This window comes from Aspergillus mulundensis (genome assembly GCF_003369625.1).
Source record: "Aspergillus mulundensis strain DSM 5745 chromosome Unknown scaffold_16, whole genome shotgun sequence".
NCBI classification, from domain to species: domain Eukaryota; kingdom Fungi; phylum Ascomycota; class Eurotiomycetes; order Eurotiales; family Aspergillaceae; genus Aspergillus; species Aspergillus mulundensis.
Genome location: NW_020797904.1, coordinates 981,960 through 1,002,727, shown reverse-complemented (window position 1 = coordinate 1,002,727; position 20,768 = coordinate 981,960).

Here is a 20,768-nt window from a genome sequence, read left to right as displayed (position 1 = left end):
AAACATAGTAAGGGTAAAATAAAACACTTTTATATAGTATCCCTAAATAGTTTTAATATTTTTAAGTGTTTTATATTAAAGCGCTTATGCAAATAGTTTATAAAGTACCTAAAGTAATAAGTATAGTAAAAGGATTTTAATATCCCTTTTTTATAATTTATAAATAACACCGCTAATAATATTTTTATTTATAAAAGCTTTATAGGAAATCTAGGTTTTGCACTAGATAAAATTAAGCAAAAAATTAAAAAAAATAAAGTACCAAGAACAGCGCTATTTTTTTAACAAGGGGATTTATTATATTATTTTTTTTTAGCATGTAGCTACTTCTTTTGCTTATATTAGTATTTAGTTATTAGTATATATTTATTACTTCCAAGATAGTTAAATTAGGAGAATTAACTTATTATCTTGTTACATTGCCTTCCTCTGGCTTGACAATTTACTATGTTTTTTTAGTAAATTAAAAAATTATTAATAATATTTTTAATTTCTTGCACGCCTAATAAAAAATAAAAAAGGTTATTAGCTATATATTAACAAGCTTTTTAATTTTTATAGTTTAGTGCATGGTTTTAAACCATAATAATTAAAAAAAGTGTAAAGGCCGTGTTATTATTAATTTATATATAATAAATAAGAAATTCTAACCTAATTTTTATCTTATTTTAATATAAAATAAAATTATTTAAATAGTAAAAGACTATAAATATATTTTTATAGTTAATATATATAAATTTTTTTACTAATAGCCTGTTGCCTGCGTATATTAAAAATAACTAGTAGTTATTTTTTATTATAGGTAAAAGGTTTTTAATATTATAATTATAGGTTTTATAAACTTAGTACCTTATATTTAGTAAAAAATAAACCTAAGTTTTAAGAAATTTAAGGCCTTTGCAAAGGTATATATAAATAATATTATTATTATATTTTAAATTTTTAAAAACTATTTATTACACCTTTTTTTTAATTTTTACATGCCTAAAAAATTTAAATATAAAGTTTAAGCTATTTAAAGTATTTTTAAAGTTTTTATTTATTTAATTACTTAATTAACATGTTAATACTTTTAAACTAACTATGCCTGCTAAAAAGTTAAAAGCAATCCTTGCTTTCTTTTTTATTTATATTTAAAAACCTTAAATATTATATAAGTTTAATAAGCTAGTTTTAAAATTATATTTAATACTATACTTTATGGGTTAAACCTTTATAAGTATAAAAAATAAGGCTTTTATAAATAGTACTTATTAAAGGCTAAGCATGCTAGGAATACGCCCGTAAAATATAAATATTTTTTTTAATAAATAATAAACTATATACTTTTAATAATTTTTAAAATAAATTTAAAAAGCCATAGTTTTTATGGTATTTTAATAAAAACCTTATTTTTTATATTAACCTTAATATTTTTAAAACTAGTTATAATATAATAATTTATTACTTACCCCTAAACTATATTTATAAAAACCTTATAATTTTACTTTTATATACTTATATATAGCCCGTGCTTTTTTTAAGTAAAACTTTAATTAAGGCTAAAACTTTATATTAGTTAATAAAACTAAAAGTTTTATGCCTAGTATAAACTTTATATAAAGTTAGGTATTTTATTAAGTTTATAAAGTAAGTTATTATATATATAAATTACGCCTTAATAATTAGAATTTTAAAATAAATAAGCCTAAACTTAGTTATAATAAAAAACTTAAATTTTAGGCTTGTAAAAGCTAGCTAGTATATATAATAATTTTTTTTTTTTTTTTTTTATAAGCTAGGCTATATAAATATAGTATTAAATATACTTTTTTACCTTTTTAAAAAAGGCTAAACCATAAGTAATAGCACGCTTAATTTAAATAACCTTATTAAAGTTTTAACTACTTTTTTTACTACTACTAAACTATAAAGGCAGACTTTCTTATTTTTATTATTATTTAATTTTTTTAAGTAATATTTAAAAGCTAGCTATTTATTTAATAAAAAAGCTTTTTTAATTATTAATATATTATACTATAATTTTAATATAAAGCTACCCTATAAATTAAACCGCGATGGTTTACTTTTTATAATTAAATAATATATAATAAAAAATAAAATTATAAAAAATCCTTGGCTTTATATACCTTATTATATAAAAAAAATATTTTTAAGCTAATTTATAACACCCGCGCCTATTAAGGGGTTAATAAAGCCTTTAAATATATAAAAAATATTACTTTTTACCAGGCTAAAAGTAAATTATAATATTATATTACTTATTATTTAAAGTACTAAAAAAATAATATTTACAAGCACCTGCCTTATAATAGCTTATAATTAATTTTTTTTACTTATTTTTTTTAATATAATAACTATGGACTTTATTACTATATTACCTATTAATAATTATACCCTAAATAGCAAAGTATAAATTATTAATAGCTTTAATTAACTACTAGTACTTATTAATAAGTTTATAAAGCATGTTAGCCTGGTACCGGGCTATTTTATATAAATTATATTATAATAAGATTATATATTAATTTAATACCTTTAAAGCTATAATTAGAACATCCTATATTATTTTTTTTAATAAAAACATGTATTTTATAGCTAAATTATAGCAAGGCTTGTTTAAAGGTTTGCTTAGTATAAATTAATATTTTTTTACTACTTTATATTTATAAATAAATAATTAGTTAAAATATATTATTTAGGTTATTAAGGCTATAATTTATTATATAACCATGTAAAACTTACTATAGTTATTATAAATACTTAATATTATAATAACCTTAAACTTATTTAAGAATTATTTTATATTAAATACTTTATATAAGTTACTTTTTAAAATTAATTTACGTGCCTTATAAAACATGCTTTATTATACCTTTAAAAAGCAGGATTTTAATACATGCCTTAATATAAAAAAAGTAATAAATTATACTTTTATTTATATAAAAGCTGCTTATAATATTAAATATAAGCTTGTTAAGTTTAAAAAGGGTAATAATATTTATTTAAAACTTTATAGAAATTATTATTTATTTTTACCTAAAAATTTACTTATAAAGCTTGCATGCTAGTATATAAGTTTTTTTAAAGTTTTTAATTATATTAACCGCCTTTTATATTACCTAAAATTACTAAATTTATAAAAAATTTACTTAGTTATTTTTATAACCTAGCTTAAACCTGCTTTAAAAGTAAAAGATTTTTATAACTATAATTATTTAAAGCCTTTACTAGTGGTAAATAAATTATACCTTAAAAAAATAATTATTATAAAGTAAAATACTTATTAAATAGGTATATTTAATAAATAGGCCGCGCTAAAACCCCCTATATTAAATATTTTATATAATATTTAAAATATTTAATAAACTTAAATAAATAAGTGTGTATAAAGGACCTTAGCTATAATAAGCTAATATAATAATATAATTATAAAAATCCTAAATAAGTTATTACTTAAGCTTAATAGTTTAATGCTTTATTATATTACTTTTTTATTTTATACTTTTTTTTTTCTTTTTTTTACCCTGCTTTTTATTTACTACCTAATTTTAATAGTTTTAACCTGGACCCTAATAGTTTTAAGTATTTTTAAGTATTTTATCCCTAATTTTTATTTCCCTGCTACCCACTTTTTTTACTATTTTTTTTTTTTTACTTTATCACTACCCACTCTTTTTGCTGTTTCTTTTTTTTTTACTTTACTTTATATTTATCCCGTGTATAATAAGTAAGTTAATATATAATAGCCTATAAAGGCTAAAATTTATATAGCCTTATAGTTTAATAATTAAGTTACTAAACCCCTTTAATTTAAGCAAAGACTTTAAAAAACAAGGCCGCCTTACTAAGCTTACTAATACTAATAATAATAAGCTTACTAAAAAGCTTACCAAGTACTTTAATAAATCCTTTATATTTTTTAATAAATTAAACATGTTATCCGCTTTAAAAGAATAAGTAAAAAAAAGATATAGAATAAGCAACAAGCATGCCAAGAAATTCTTAAAAAAAAGAAAACCATAATTAAATATAATATTACCTATAATATTTATATAAATAAATATACTATTTTTTTTTTGCTTTTAACTATTTTAAGTAAATTAATAGCTTAAAAATTACTAGTTTTTTTTACTTTACCTACTAGCTGCCTGGAAATACCACGCTAGTAATTAATATTTACTTTTAAAGTTAAAATTAGTTATTTTAATCCCGCGAAAGGCCTGAAACTTACTAAAAAATTTAAAAAGGGTTTTTAAATTTATAAAAATATAAAAATTTTATTATATTAGCAAAATAGCGCCCTATTTTATAATATTTAAGCTAAAAATTTTTTAAATACTAAGGTTAATTTATTAAATATTTTATTATATAATAATTTTCTTAATAAGCTTAAGCGCTTAATTTTATTAAAAAAACTTATAAAGGGCTACCTGCGTAATATTATAAATAATATTATTACTTTTTTAATAAAAATATATACTTACTATTATAACTTACGCGAATAAAAATTAAAGTATTTTTTTTTATTTTTATATAAATTACTTGTACCTGCTCCCCAAGAAATACTTGTAAAATAAATAATAATAATATTATAAAAACTAAATTAAAAAGTAAAATAAATATACTAATTTTATAAAATATAAAGCCCCTGCTTATAAAAAGCCACTAACTTTTATAATATTAAAAAATATTAATTTTAAAAACTTTAGCTACTATTTTAATACTTTTACTTATATTTTATTAATAATCTTGCCTCCCGGGCTTCCCCTATATATAAAGTATTTATATTTTAAAAATTTTTATAATAATAAAAACGCACTATTTTACTTATAAGCCTTACTTAAAAAATTAACTTTTTATACTTAACTATTATTTCTGCCTTAACCTTATATATTAAGGCCCTTTAAAAAAACACTAAGCTAAAGCTCCTAAAAATAATTAATTAAAATAATATTAATAATAACCTTAATACCTGCTTTAAAAAAATAGCTTTAATAATAATAAGCCTAGTAATTTAATTTACCTTAAAAATAAGGCTTTATTTTATAACTTTATAAAATAAAAATTTATATAATAATTAAATATAGCTACTAGGTGTTTTAAGGCTAATTTAAAAACTTATAATATTAAGCCTTTTTTAATATAATTAATAAACCTAAAAAACTAGCCCCGTGGCCTTTAATTAATTTATAAAATAAGTATTAAGCTATACCTAAATTTTAATATAAAGCATGTTTAAAAACTATTTTTTAACTATTTTTAGGCTAAACTACCTTAATAAATTAAAAATAATAATAAAAATTAAATATAAGCTATATATGGCCGCTAGGTGCTTGTAGTATTAAAAAATAAGTACTTTAAAAACTTTTTACTTATTACTAAAAATATAAATAAATGGCCCCTTAAAGTTAAAGTAAAAATATTATTAAAGGCTTTAAATTTTACAGGAAACTTTTAGGCGTATTTTTTATTTTTCCCCTTTTTTTTGTTTTTTACTTGCTTGTTCTTGCTTTTTATATATTTTTTAGTTTTTTTTATTCTTGCTTTTCCCATATTATTGCTTTTGTATATATTATACCTACTATTTTTTATATTTTTTGTGTTTTTTTTATTCTTTTTAATTTTTATATTAAAAATAACTAGATTTTTTATTTCCCGGCACTATGGCTATTATAAGTTACATATTATTTTTACCTCTTGTACTTTATACACTATGCTTAGCTAAGATCTTACTAAGCTAGTAGGTAGATAAAGAGGCTATTTCCCTCTTCTAAATAAAGTCATCTTTCTCCTGACTCTTCAAGTTGCCTACAATAAGTGCCTAGGCAGCACGGCGCGTAAAACCCTAAATACCTAATATTAAAATAATACCTAGCAGGGCCCTAACACCTATATTTAATATAAAAGCTAGCTAAATAATACCCCTAAATAATATTATAATATAACACACGCTAAATTAAAAAAAATATAAATTTATAATAGGGTTAATAATATAATACATAGTAAATTAAATATATAAATATATATTTAGCGGCTGAGGCCGTGCTAGTATAAAAAAAGGTAATTATTAAAATAGTAATGGTGTGTGGCTTAAAGGCCTGGATAAAAATTATATATAATATTAATATAAATAATATTAATAAAGTATAGTTATAACTTATAAATAATAATATTATTATAAATTATATAAATACTAATTAAAAAAATTTAAGTTAAATATTAATATAACTAAATTAATAAAAAGGGTAATTATCTTATAGTTATAATAGCCTAAATAATTATAAAAAAGGTATTATAGGTATTTTTTAATATTGCAATATTTATGTTTTTTTATAAATTACTATTATTAATATATATAATATTATATAGGCTTAGGACCCGAAGTAATTTTAACTAAATCATAATTATATTAAATATAATATATTTTACTAGGGTCTTATAATTTTTTTTATAATAATTATATTTTTTACCCACGGGCTTTATATATTTAAAATAATAAGGTATAACCTATATTTAAAAGTAGTAACTAATTTTTATATAATAAAAAGCATGTATTAAAAATAGCAAGCCTAAAGTAAATTAAGGGGTAATAAAGTAAAAAGGGCTAGGGTAAAAATTAATAAAACTAAGGCTAAAATTAAAAATTATATTAAAAATATAAAAATAATAATAATAAAGTTATACCTAAAGGTAAGTATAGTAATAATAAGGGTGGTAACAGGGGGTTAATAAAAATAAGTAATTTTAAAAGGTATATTAATAATTAATATTTGTTGGATAGGCCAGAGGAGCTACTTATAAAGATAAAATGAAAATATCACAAGATAAACAATAATATTATAAAATAATAAGTAAATCTAGCTAAAAAATAATTTATATATAAAATTTTTAATAAAAAAAGTAATATATAATAACACTAGCCTTTTTAAAATAAGCGCGGGGAATAAAGCTAATTTAGGCTAAAGGCTTTTAATAGCTTTTATAATTTACTAGTTTTTTACTTTAACATAGCCCCCTAGTATTAATATACTAAAGCYATATAAAACTTATAAAAATATAAAAATTATAAAAACATGGTAGTTAGGTAACCAGAATTTTAATTTTTTATACTAAATTTATTATTACTAACTTTAATATTTTAATAAAACTTTAAAACTTTATTTTATTTAGTGTTTTTATTAGGCTATTTACTAGATTTTTAATTTTATTAATTTTTTTAAATTTTATAAGGTCTTTAGTAACAAGATTTTTTACTAAAAAGTATTAAATATTTATTTATTTAGTTTTTAAAGTATACCCTGGTTTCCCTAACTTAATAATTATATTTACTAAATTTATATAAATTATTATAGGTTTTTTAATATTAAACCTTAAAGCTATATATAGCTTTTTAAGCTAAATAGCTTTTTTTACCACTATATTAAATATAATAAATTTTATTAAAGTTAAACTTCTAGCTATAATTAATTACCTTATAAATTTTTAAAAAATAGGCACGCTGTAAAAATAAAATATATATACCTTTATTAATTTTTTTTATAGTTAGCATATAAATTATTTATATATTTAATTAGTATTTTATTATTTATACTTAAAAAATACTAAGATCCTAGTGCTTTTTAAAGTATTAAAATATATACTTAATTATGGTAAAGTTAGTATTTTAAAAATTTAAAGTATGCCTTAGTAATTTTACTATAATATATTTAATATTTAGTTTTATTTTTTTTTAAATATTTAGTTAAGTTTTTCTATTAATTATTAATACTTTAAAATATTTTTTTATGGCGGTTTAAATATAGTAATACTTGTTTTTATTAGGTGTTTTTAACCTAAATTTATTAAAATCCTCTGCCTGTTTAATTTATTAAAGTTTAATTAATTTAGGATCTTTTAAATATAGGTTTTTTAAAAGATAAGTATTTTTTTTTATAAAATTAATATTATATTTTAGGAATTACTTTGGTTTTTTTAAAATCTTAAGCTTAAAGTATTTAACTAATTTTTTTAAATACTTTTTATAAACTTTTTTTATAAGCACTGCCACTAAGGCGTTATTTATATAAATAATTATAATACTACCCTTGTAGGTGTAATAAAAAAAACATAATTTTTTTTTAATATTTTAAAGGCTTATACTTTTTAATATATTTATAAATATTTTATTTTAAAGGTACACTGCTTTTTTTAATTTATATAAGGCGCGGAAAAATAGGTAAATAAATTTTTTTTTTAAACCTATAAGTTACTTTATAAGAACCTTTTCTTACTTTATTATAAAGTTAAAATAGGTAGTTATTATATTAAATTAAATATAGTGGTAACCCCTTTTATAAATAATTATAAAATAAATTTTTACTAGTGTATTAATAATAACTAAAGTATATATTTTTAAGCTACTATTTTTAACCTAAAAGTTATTATATATAACCCAGCGGGCGCGGAATTTCTTAATATTATTTTTTTTATTTTTTTTAGTGTTAAAAACCTATTTTCCTGGTATAATTTTTTTTTTAAATAGCTAAAATTAGGAAACTAATTTTTATGCAGGGATGTTTTTTTTAGCTTGGTATTTTACTTATTTATTACTTTAATTTAGTACTTTTTTTAAGAAGATCTTATTACCTTCTTATAGTTATTTAAAATTAATATTTTATAAATTTTAAAAAAATAAACGTTATCCAGGATTAACAGTATAGGTAAGACTAATAAATTAAGTAATTTTAACTTTTTTTTAATATTTTAGTATTTTTATTCTTACTCTAATTACTTTGCTTGCTTATCTATAAAGTGTATTAATTTAAATTATTTTTTATTAACTTTTTTGCTAGGCAAAATTAGCCCTAGATTTTTTATTATAAATTAAAAGTGTTTTTTTTTTTTACTTTTATAATATTATATTTTAGTCTTAAAGTGTTAAGCCACGGCTATATATATTTTTTTATTAATTTTTAAAGATAGTAAATTCTCCAAAACTTCTTGCTCTAAAACTACTTTATTTTTTTAATTAATTATAATACTTTTTATACTTATATTTTTTATTTTTTGCGCGGCAAGAATACTAGTATATTATTAAAAATAAATAAACTTAGTAATTTACTTGCTTGCATTTTCTTTATTTTTTTTTTATATTTTTTTTTACCTTTTTAACTTTTATAACTATCTTTTTAACTATTAGTTCTTTAAATAATTATATAAAATTTATACTAAAAATATTTTCTTTTTTTAGTACTTGTCTAACTTCTTTTTATATAGCCGTAGTTAATACTAACTTAGCCGCTAAAGGTACTTTTTTTTAATATTTACTAATTTAACGCCTGGGCACGTGGCATTAACTAGTATGTTAGCTAAGCCTTATAGCTTAGTAATTCTTTTTTTTATTAATATAGTTTTTATAAATTCTAGGGCTAAAAGCACTAAATCTAAAAATAAAATTTAAACCCTTTTAGTTATAATAATCTTTTTACTTTTATTAGTTATTTACAAATTATTATTATTAAAATTTTATATTTTAAATTACTTATTAAAACTAATTAAACTACCAGGTTTTTTATTATTAGGATTAACTAGTAAATGCGGCGGAGTAAGCAAAAATACTTTATTATTATTTTTTTTTTTAAATATAATATTTTTTAATAATCTTTCCGGACTCCGCGAAGTATACCTTATAAATATAAAGTTTTTTATATTTTATAAGTTTTTATTTTTTTATTTTAGGTATTATTTTTAAAGCTTTTATTCTTATTTCCGCAGGGATGTAAACATAGGCGTTATATTTAAAAATTTATAAATAGTTTAGTAAAGTATTATTTAGCACTAGTATTCCCAGGTCTTTTATAAATTTTTTTACTAGTGGCTTTATTTTATTTTTTTAAATAAATTAATTTTAAATATATAATGCAAATTTAATTACTAGCGGCCATAGCTTTTTTAGTAACTTTATATTTATTATTATATAGCGGGCAATTTATATAATATATTTACTAAATTACTTAATTTTTTTATTTTTTTAGGTGTATAGCTTAAAGTTTCTTTAAATTTAATACTAGTTTAATTCTAGCGGCACTAGGCCTTATAATTATTAAAATTTTTAGTATTATTATTTTTTATTTTTATAATATATATTCTGCTTATATTAAGCCACTATAAATATATATAAATAAGCATGTTTACTACCTTATTCTTTTAGCGTAAAAACTAACAAAAATAATCCCTAAAGTTATTATTAAGTATTAATAAAGTATAATTATATTCTTATATACCCTAAGGCTTTATTATTTAAATATTAATATATATTATTTATAAAGGTTTTATAGCTTGCTATTAAAAAGTTTTAAAAACCTTTTTCTTTAACTTTGCTAGCTTGCAAATTTTATAATTTATAATTATTTTATTATCTTAATTTTTATTTTTTTTACTATTATTATTTAACTATGTATAGTTTTTATTAAGTTATAATATTAATACATGGCCTAATTACTTATACTAAATTCTTATTAAAACTAAAGCTATACTATAGCTTGCCTTTTTATTAATATTTAGCTTGCTTAGCTAAGGCACGTCCTTATTAATATAAACCTTAAAAATAACTTTATTATTTATTATTTATTAAATTTTTAAAGATTTACTATTATACTAAAGGCCTAGGTTTATCTTAATCTTTTTTACTAATAAAATATTATATAGTAATTTAAAAAATTATAGGTAATTAAATTATAGTATTAATACCTTGCTATTATTTAACTAAATATATAGGTTTACTTTACCTTTTTTTTAAAAAATTACTTTCTTACTATTTAATGTAGTAAATGCGTGCTGTAAGAGTTAAATAATATAAAATTTTTTTATAAGGTTTTTATTATTACATACAGGAATTTTAGAGCCTATATTTACTAGTTATTAATTATAAAACTTTAATATTATTAATATAATAAAAAGTATAGTACCATATATACTAAAGTTTATATTATATTTACCCTAAGTTTATTAAGAAACTACGGCGGCGCTGGGCTTACTAGCATTATTATTTTTAATATTATTATTTAAATTTATTAGCCTAATAAACTTGTAGCACCAAATCTTGCCTGATAATTATTAGCTTAATAATTATTTTTTTAGTACTAAATACTAGCATTTTAGAGAATTATAAGGTCCCTTACTATAATAATTATATATATTTTTTAGTAATTTTTTTTAAAGCTATTTTTTTTTACCTACTACTTATTAAACACCCCTTTTTTTAAAGCGCCTTAACAAGGTGCGTTTTATTTTTTATTTTTAAAATTAAAACTATTATTTTTATCCCTATTTTTATTTTTATTACTATTATTATTATTATTTTTTAATATTATTATATAAATAAAAGTTTAGACCTTTGCCCTATTTAAAACTTTATAATAAACTTTTTAAAATTAAGCTATAGTTATCTTTTTAATAGCGCTTGCGGGTATTAAAATATACTTTATTTTATAATATAAAGGTATCTCCGCCCGCAATTTTTTTAAAAATAAAAAAAATTATTAGTATAAAGTAATAACTATATTAAATTTATTATTAAATTTATACTTTTTATAAAGTGCTTTAATAAACTCCTGGACTATACCATAGCTAGCCTAGTTAATAATAATAGCTTTTTTTTAAATTATATAAGCTATTATATATTTATTTTTATTAAAAACCTAGTTAATTTTAGCATAAAACTTATTTATATATAGCGCTTTTTCCGGATTTATATATATTATTTATATAATATTATTTATTAAACTTTTTGCAAGCTATATCTAAACTTTTTTAAATATAATTACTTATTTTTAGTATAATATTAATATTAATATTAAATATAATATATTTTTTTTAATAAGTGCCTTAAGATTATATAGGTTTAGTTTTAGGCTTATTAACTATATTTATATATTATAGTTTTTCCTATCTTTTAGTTTTTTATTTACCGTGTTAAGTATAAAGGCTTTTTTTAGTAAATTTATTACTTAATTTATTATAATAATAAAAGTAAATATTATTTTTATAATAGGTATAGTAGTTATATTAGGCGTTATAAAGCCTTTTAATATATTAAAAGTAAAGGTATTTATAAATATTAATTAAAATTAATTAATTAAATTTTAGGGCTTTTAGCGCTGCTATCTTAATTAATCACGTGTAAATTTTTAAATATAAAATAAATAATAACAAGTAGTATTTATAAATAAAATTTTAAAAAAATTAGGGGCTTATAACCTATTAAATAAGCTAAAAAAGTTATTTATAAAAATAAAATAAAAATATTACAAGATAAATAATAATGTTATAAAATAATAAGTAAATCTAGCTAAAAAATAATTTATATATAAAATTTTTAATAAAAAAAGTAATATATAATAACACTAGCCTTTTTAAAATAAGCGCGGGGAACAAAGCTAATTTAGGCTAGAGGCTTCTGGCGGCTTTTATAGCCTGCCAGTCCTCCGCTCCAACAATATTACATAAGCATAAGCAAGAAAATATAATTCTTATATATTAAGGGTAAAATAAAAAGTAAAGGCTAAAACTAAGGCTTAACTATTATAATAAAAAATATAAAATAAAATACTATAATAAGTTAAATAATTACTAATAATAATATTTAAAGCGTAATATAAAATTATATTAAGTATTAAAGTAAAAAAAATATAAAATAAAAAGCAAGCATAAAAAACCTTAAAAAATAGGGTTAAAAACACGTGATATAATAAAGGCTATAATAAAAGTAAATTATATTTAATTTAATTATTAAAAATAGCTTTAAAAATATAAAAATAATAAGAACTAAATATAAAAAACTTATTAATTAAATTAAAAAGGTAAGTGCGTAGTAAGGCATAAAAAAAAGTAAATAAAAAGCTAATATAATAATATATTAATAATTAAAAAAATTATATATTATAAATAATTATTAAAAGTATTAAAAAAGTATAAAAATAAAAAAAATTAGTTATTTAAAGCTTAAAGCTTTATTATAAAAATTAAGTATAAAATAAAGTAAAATATACAGGCTTAATAATACTAACACGTAATTAATATTATTAAAATAAATAATATTATACTTAAAAAGCATAAAAAAAAGTAAAAATAAAATATTTTAACTTTAAAAATATAATTAAATAATTAAAAAGTAATAAAAATATAATAAAAAATGTTGTGGTAGTGGCCAGGCGACACCTGAAGAAACATCATATAATAAAAAAAGATGTTAATAATTAACTATAAATGGCTGTGAGGCCATTTATTTACATAGTAAATAACTTAGGCATGAGTTAGTAATATCCGCAGGATCTAATTATAATAGTCTCCCTTAATTTAGTAATTATAATAAAGTGCGCATAAAGTGCTGCATAAAAGTTATAGTTAAAATTAATAAATAATAATTATAAAGTGTCGCCTTGTAATAAGAAAATAATAAAAATAAAATAAATAAGGAAAATAATAATAAATAAGGAAAATAACAGGGTAGAAATAATAGGACTATTATGCGGATAATATTTAGGAAACTCCAGAAGAATAAGAACTATGCTTTAAAAAGAAGTTAAGTAAAAAAATTAAAAGAGGTAAAAAAATTAATAGGACATTTTAACTAATTATTTTACTTTTATATTTTATAACTTTATTGGTTAAACTTAATATTAAGCATGCAGGAAAGTCCTAACCACTTTGCTTTTAATCTTTATGTAATTTAATGTTTTTTTATAAAAAGTTAAGTTTTTTTATAAAGTTATTAACTAACTTCTAATTTTTAGCTAGATTATTTTTAAAAAATAGTATATTTATATTATTATTATATACCTTTATTAACTAGGTAAAAAATTTCTTACATAAATATTTTAATATTAGTTATATAAAATTTAATAACTTTACTTATTAATATACTGCCTTTTTACTACTAGGCATGCCTAAGTAATTTAGTAACTTTTAAGTATTTTTTTTAACTTTAGTAGCAAGTTTTTCTTGTAATTTTTAAATAGTTTTATTTATAATAATAAATATATAAATTATATTAATAATAGGTTTTAAGCTATTAGTAATAAAATTTATAAATTTAAAAGTATTAATTATTTATATTATAGTTTTAGTAGGCTAACATGTTACCAGGTTTTTAATAAATTTTTTAATAAATAAAAATTTTCATTACTTGTAATTAGCCACCTACTTTTTTTAAACTAGTTTTATTTTATATTTTTAAGTAAAAATATTTTTTAAATAGGCTTTAAGTATATTTTTAACCAAGGATTTTAGGTAATTATAAAGTAATTATTTAAAAATTATATATTATTTAACTTTAAGGTAACAAGTAATATTATTTAATAATATAAGTATTTAATTATTAATTATAATAATAAAAAACTTTTTTATTATATTTTAGCTAAGGTTATAAGGGCTTTAATATATATTATATACCTTTTTTTAGGTTTATACTTAAGACCTTATAAATAGGTAAAGTCTTATTATTTAACATGCTAATTAAAACTTTTAATTTTTTTTTACCTTTTTAAGATCTAGCACTAGCTATTTTAAAAGTTTATTTATTAAAAAATAAGTATTATTATTAATAAATACCCTGTACTATAAATATATATATAAAAATATTTATTTAAACTAAAGTATATTATTTAATTTATTTTAAAAATAGCTATTATTAATAGTAATTAAATATTATTATTAATTTTTTAGGGTAATTAGTTACTTTTTTAATTTTATTATTATAAACTAAAACTATTATTTAAGGGGCTGGCTTTAGGCTAAGCATGTTTTTATATTTTATTTTTTTAACTTAATTTACTTAAAAAAGTTTATTTACTAGTGCTTTGTTTTATATTACCTTTAATTTTTTATTAAAAATATAAAGTTTCGCTACCTTAGCTTTTAACTATTAAATAATTTTTATTTTTATTATTTTACTTAAAGTATAAGATATTTTTTTAGCTTAAAAATCTTAATTTATTTTTTAGGTTTTTAATTTTTAACTTTAGGCCTGCTATAGCACCTTTAACTAAATTTTATTTTTATTTTAATATTATTATAAAAGTTACTACTAGCTTAAAAATAAATTAAGAATATAAGAATAATAAAAAATAGAAAATAATAAAAAATAAATAATAATTAAAAAGGTTAAAAAAGTTAAAAAAAAAGGTAAAGTAAAAAAGCAGGGTAATATAAAGGTAATAAAACTTGTAATATTATTATAGCTATGCTTAAATATAAAATAATAGTAAAACTTAAGGGTAAGTATAATAATAAGGTAATTAATAAATTAATTAAAATATAATATAATAGTTAGGGTAAGTAAGTAATATTACTTTAAAAGTTTAAAAGGTAATAATACTATGCCTGGAAAAAAGATTTTTAAAAGGTATTTTTATAAGGGCGCTTATAACTTTTTTTAATAGTAATTTTTAAAACTTTTTAAGGTTTAGTAACTTTTGGACGCCTTATATGCTTGTGTTTATTAACTTATAAACTAGTATTATTAAAATAATTTATTGTATACTAGTTTATTATTTTTTTTTATATTTTAAAGTAGGGATTTATAATATTATATATTTTAATATTTAAACTAACCTAATTACTTAATTAAGTATCTAGGCCTATTTAATATTTATTTTTTTTATAAAAAGTTTTTTAATTTTATATAATTAAAACTTTATTATATTTTTTTAATAGGTTCTAGGCCTGGTTTAATATTTATATAATTATAAAAATTAAATTTTAAATATCTTTTTAAATAAGTAATTAAAATTATTAAATAAAGGCGCTAATTTAAAAAAAAGTTTAAATAATAGTCTAGGGGGCCTACTTTAGCTTTTTATTTAATATTATTTATATTTTATATTTTTTATACAAGCGCAAGCAAATAAAATCACCTAGTATAAATAATATAAAAATATAGTTCTTATTATAATAATATTTTATAATTATTTATATAAGTTTAAGTATAGCAATGTGAGTCGTGTTTGTATACTGCGGTGAGCTTAGGAGAACGTGAATTACTGCAATAGGAAAGGTGTTTTGTATTTATAGTAGGAACTAATTATTAATTCTTTGAGTTAGAATTTTAAGTTAAACTTAGTATTTTATATATTATATAACTAGCCGCCGCCTTAGCACGTGGCTAATTTAGTACTAAAGTTTCTCCGCCCGGCGGCTTTAAGCCACTAAATTATATTATTATAATACTATAATAATAATAATAATACTTTTTTTTAAGTAATCGCGCTCTTGCAATCTATAAATTTATATTTATATTTTATAAAATATAATTTAAATTATAGATTTTATTAAGCGCTATAAAATAAGCTATTTTTAAATTTATAAAGTGTTATAATTTACATGTAATTTATATTTAAAGTTAGGTTTAAAAAAATAATTTAATTATTTTATTTTACTTTTAAATTTAAATATAGTATTACTGCCTGTAATAACTAAGTATAATATTTTAGTTTTAATATTAAAGCACCCTTGTATTTTTTTTTAAGTTTTTTTTATAACTTAATTAAAAATGCCTGTTATAAGTATATACCTTTTTATTATATTTTTATTACTTTTTAATTATTTAATTATATTCCTGGGATTAAAATACCTTATATTTATTTTTTTTTATACTTTTTAAGTATTATATTATTTATTTTAATAATATTAGCTATATATTAATATTATTAAGCCTGTATATTTTATTTTATTTTATACTTAGTTTTTATAATAAAGCTTTAAGCTTTAAATAATAAAATTTTTTTATTTTTATACTTTTTTTAATATCTTTAGTAGCTATTTATAATATATAATTATTTTATTTTAATTATTAATATATTACTATATTAGCTTTTTATTTACCTTTTTTTTATATCTTACTACGTACTTGCCTTTTTAATTTAATTAATAAGCTTTTTATATTTAGCTCTTATTATTTTTATATTTTTAAAATTATTTTTAATAATTAAATTAAATATAATTTATTTTTATTATAGCCTTTATTATATTACATGTTTTTAACCTTATTTTTTTAAGGTTTTTTATACTTACCCTTTACTTTATATTTTTTTTACTTTAATATTTAATATAGTTTTATATTATACTTTAAATACTATTATTAGTAATTATTTATTTTATTATAGTATTTTATTTTATATTTTTTTATTATAGTAGTTAAGCCCTAGTTTTAGTCTTTACTTTTTATTTTACTTTTAATATATAAAATTATATTTTCCTACCTTTTATTTATATATTAATAATTATTAATATACTAGTTATTAAAATAACTTAATTTTATTATTCACGTGCCCTTATTATTTTTATTATTATTATTATTATTACTACCCCTGCCGCCCTTATTAATAAGGCTTTTATTAATATTTTTTTTACTAGCCCCGGGCTTTATAGCTCTATTACTTAATTTTTATATTTTATAATATATAATATATATTATTACTATAAGGTATTATAATAAAAATATATTTATTATAAATATTATAATAAAAGCCTTTATATATAATTATTTAGGGGGTAAAAAGTACTAGTTTTATTATAATAATAAAAGGGTGCTTTTAAAGTATATAACTATTAATATTACCTTAGTAAGTAACTAGTTATAAAATATTTTTAATATTATTAATATTATATATATAAAAGCTAGTGGTCCGCAAGCTTATAAAAACCTTATTATTTTAAAAATAGCTTATTAAGTATTTAAAGTAACTATTAAATAAATTACTATAATTAATAATATATAAGTAGCTAATCTTATAAGTATTATTATATTTATATTTAACTTTACTTTATAAGTTAGTACTCCCCTTAATAAAAATAATAATTTATTATATAAGTTAGTTTTTTTTATAGTATTATTATATTTTAATTTATTAATTTATTATAATAATTTTTTTTTAGTTTTTAAACCTTTTTTTAATACTACTTTAATAATTATAATTTTTTTTATATTAATATAGCTTTAGCCACTAAGTATATATTTATATATTTTAGTTTATATTATATTATATTATTAATTTTTTTATAAATTTTTATTATTTTTAGTGCGGGGTTTACTACGCTTTAATACTTTTAAAAATTTTTATTAAAATTACTTTTATATTAAGTGTTAATATTAGCGCCCTTATAAGCTTAATTTTTATTTTATATATAGCGCCACGCGGCTTAGCTACTTATTTAAATTTTTTATTATTATTTTTATTTATTTTATATTTTTTTATTTTTTTTATTAAAAGGCCCTGCGGGCGCTGTTAATTAATAAAAATAATATATATATTTTTTTTATAAGTACGCGTAGGTTATAAATATAAATATTTAATATTTAATATTTTTTTACTTTACGCAATTTATTTTTATAAATTTTTTTAAAATTTTTAAGTATTATAGTTTTAGCTATATAAGCCTTTAATATTTATATATTATTTTTTATATTATTTTATTTTTATTATTTTATAAGGTATTATACCTTGCCCTTAAATTTATAAATATTAAAAAAATTTTTAATAAAGTATTTTTTTTTGCTATTTACTAATATAGGGTTAATATTTAATACTTAAAATAAATTATTATAATAAAATTTTAAAAATATAATATAAAAAATATTATATAATTATTATATATTTAATAAAAGTAGTAGCTTATAAAACTATTTTTTTTATTTTATAAATATTAAAAACAGGCTAATAAATATTTTACTTAATTTATAGTTTAGTCTTGCTAACTTAATATTTTTTATATAAAGTATAATATAATTATTAATTTTAAAGCTTATTTTTTATACTTTTTATTATATTAAATTATTATAATTTTTTTAACTTTTATAATTATTTTTTTAAATTTACGCGGATTTTTTTAAACTTTATAATTTTTTAAAATTTAATTTTTAATACTTAGTTAGGCCCCTTAATATTAATATATATAATTATTTTTAAGTTTATAAAAGCTTTAGTAAGTATATAACCTATAAATTACTTATATATATTATTATTTATAAATTATACTATTTTAATTTATTATAATTAATTATTTTAATACTAATTAATATAAGCATAAAAGTAATATTTAAAAACTTAATTTTACCTTTTAATTTAGTTATTTATTTATAAATAATATATAATAAATAATTTTTATTTTACACCTAGGCAGTGGCTTAGTATAACCTAAAATATATTAATAAAAAAAATTTATAATTATTAATTATATTTTTTAATATATTAATAAAGTAAAAAATATTATTTATAAGGGTATTTATAAATTATTTTATATTAATATTTTTTAAATATAAAATATATTATATAAATTTAATATATATTTTAATTATTATTAAAATAATATTATATACATGCTTATTATATTTTATAGGTAGTAAACTAGTAATAAAGTTTATATTAATTTATTTTATAAATACCCTTAGTAAGCTTAATAATTTTAATAATTTATAAAATTTATACTTATAAACCATAATTTATTAATAATTATTATACTATTTAATATATTTTTTAATATACTTAGTTATATTTAGCTAATAATACCTTTAAAAAATATTTATAATAATTATATTAATACTTTAATACCCACCTTAGGGCTTATTATAATTTACTTTTATAATTTTTTTATAAAGTACTACTAACTTTAGTATGTAAACTTAATTTTTAAAATATAATAAATTATTATTTATTACTTTTTAATATTTAAGGTTTTTTTATAATTTAAATTTATAAGGTTATTTTTTATTTTTTTAAATTTTTTATTATATTTTTAGGCTACTTAAAGTAATTTTAAAATACTTAATTATAATTTATTTATATATAGGTCTTTATTTACTATAATAATTTATATATTAAGTTATAATTTAAATTTTAAGTATAATAATAGTTAGTTATTTAAATACTTTTATAATTTATAAAAAACTATTTTACTTATACCTTTTTTCTTTTTTTAAAAAAAAATATAATTTACTTTTTTATTTAAAATATTTACTAGGTTTTTTGTCCCCAGGCAGTATTTAATAATAAAATTAAAAGTTATAAGTTTTTTAGCTTATTATACTTATTTTTATATTAAGTTTTTAATTATTATAAATTATTATAAATTATTATAATTTATAAATACTTTAATAAAAAATTTACTACTTTTAAGGTAATATTTTTAAACTTAAAAATATTTTATAATTATAAGTATTTTAAAGTTATAAGTTTTATACCAGGTTTTTATATTTTTTAATTTATAAAATTAAAAAGTAATTAAATATTATTATATATTTTTTACTAGTTAAAATAATACCTTAATAATAATATATTTTAAGGTGTTAGTTTATAATTACATGCATAGTTTTAGGTTAAAGTATTATAATAGTAATTATTTTATAAATTTAAGGTATAATATATTAAATATTTTTAAAGCCTTTTTTTAATAAGTATTTTATAATTATATTAAATTTTATAAGGTTAAATAGTGCTACCATAACTTAATTATAATTTTTAATAAACTTTTAATAAAAGTTATAAAATTTTAAAAAAATATTACTTTTTTTATATTTTTTAGTATTAGCTATTTTATAATAGTTTAAACTTTTTTTAATTTTATTTTAATTTTATTAATAGTTATAATAAAGCCTAAAAAGTTAATTTTTTTAATATAAAATAAGTATTTATTAATTTTTATATATAGCTTAAAATCACGTAATCTTTTAAAAATTATTTATATATATTATTTATATTTTTTTTTATTTTTTAAAAAAATAATAATATTAT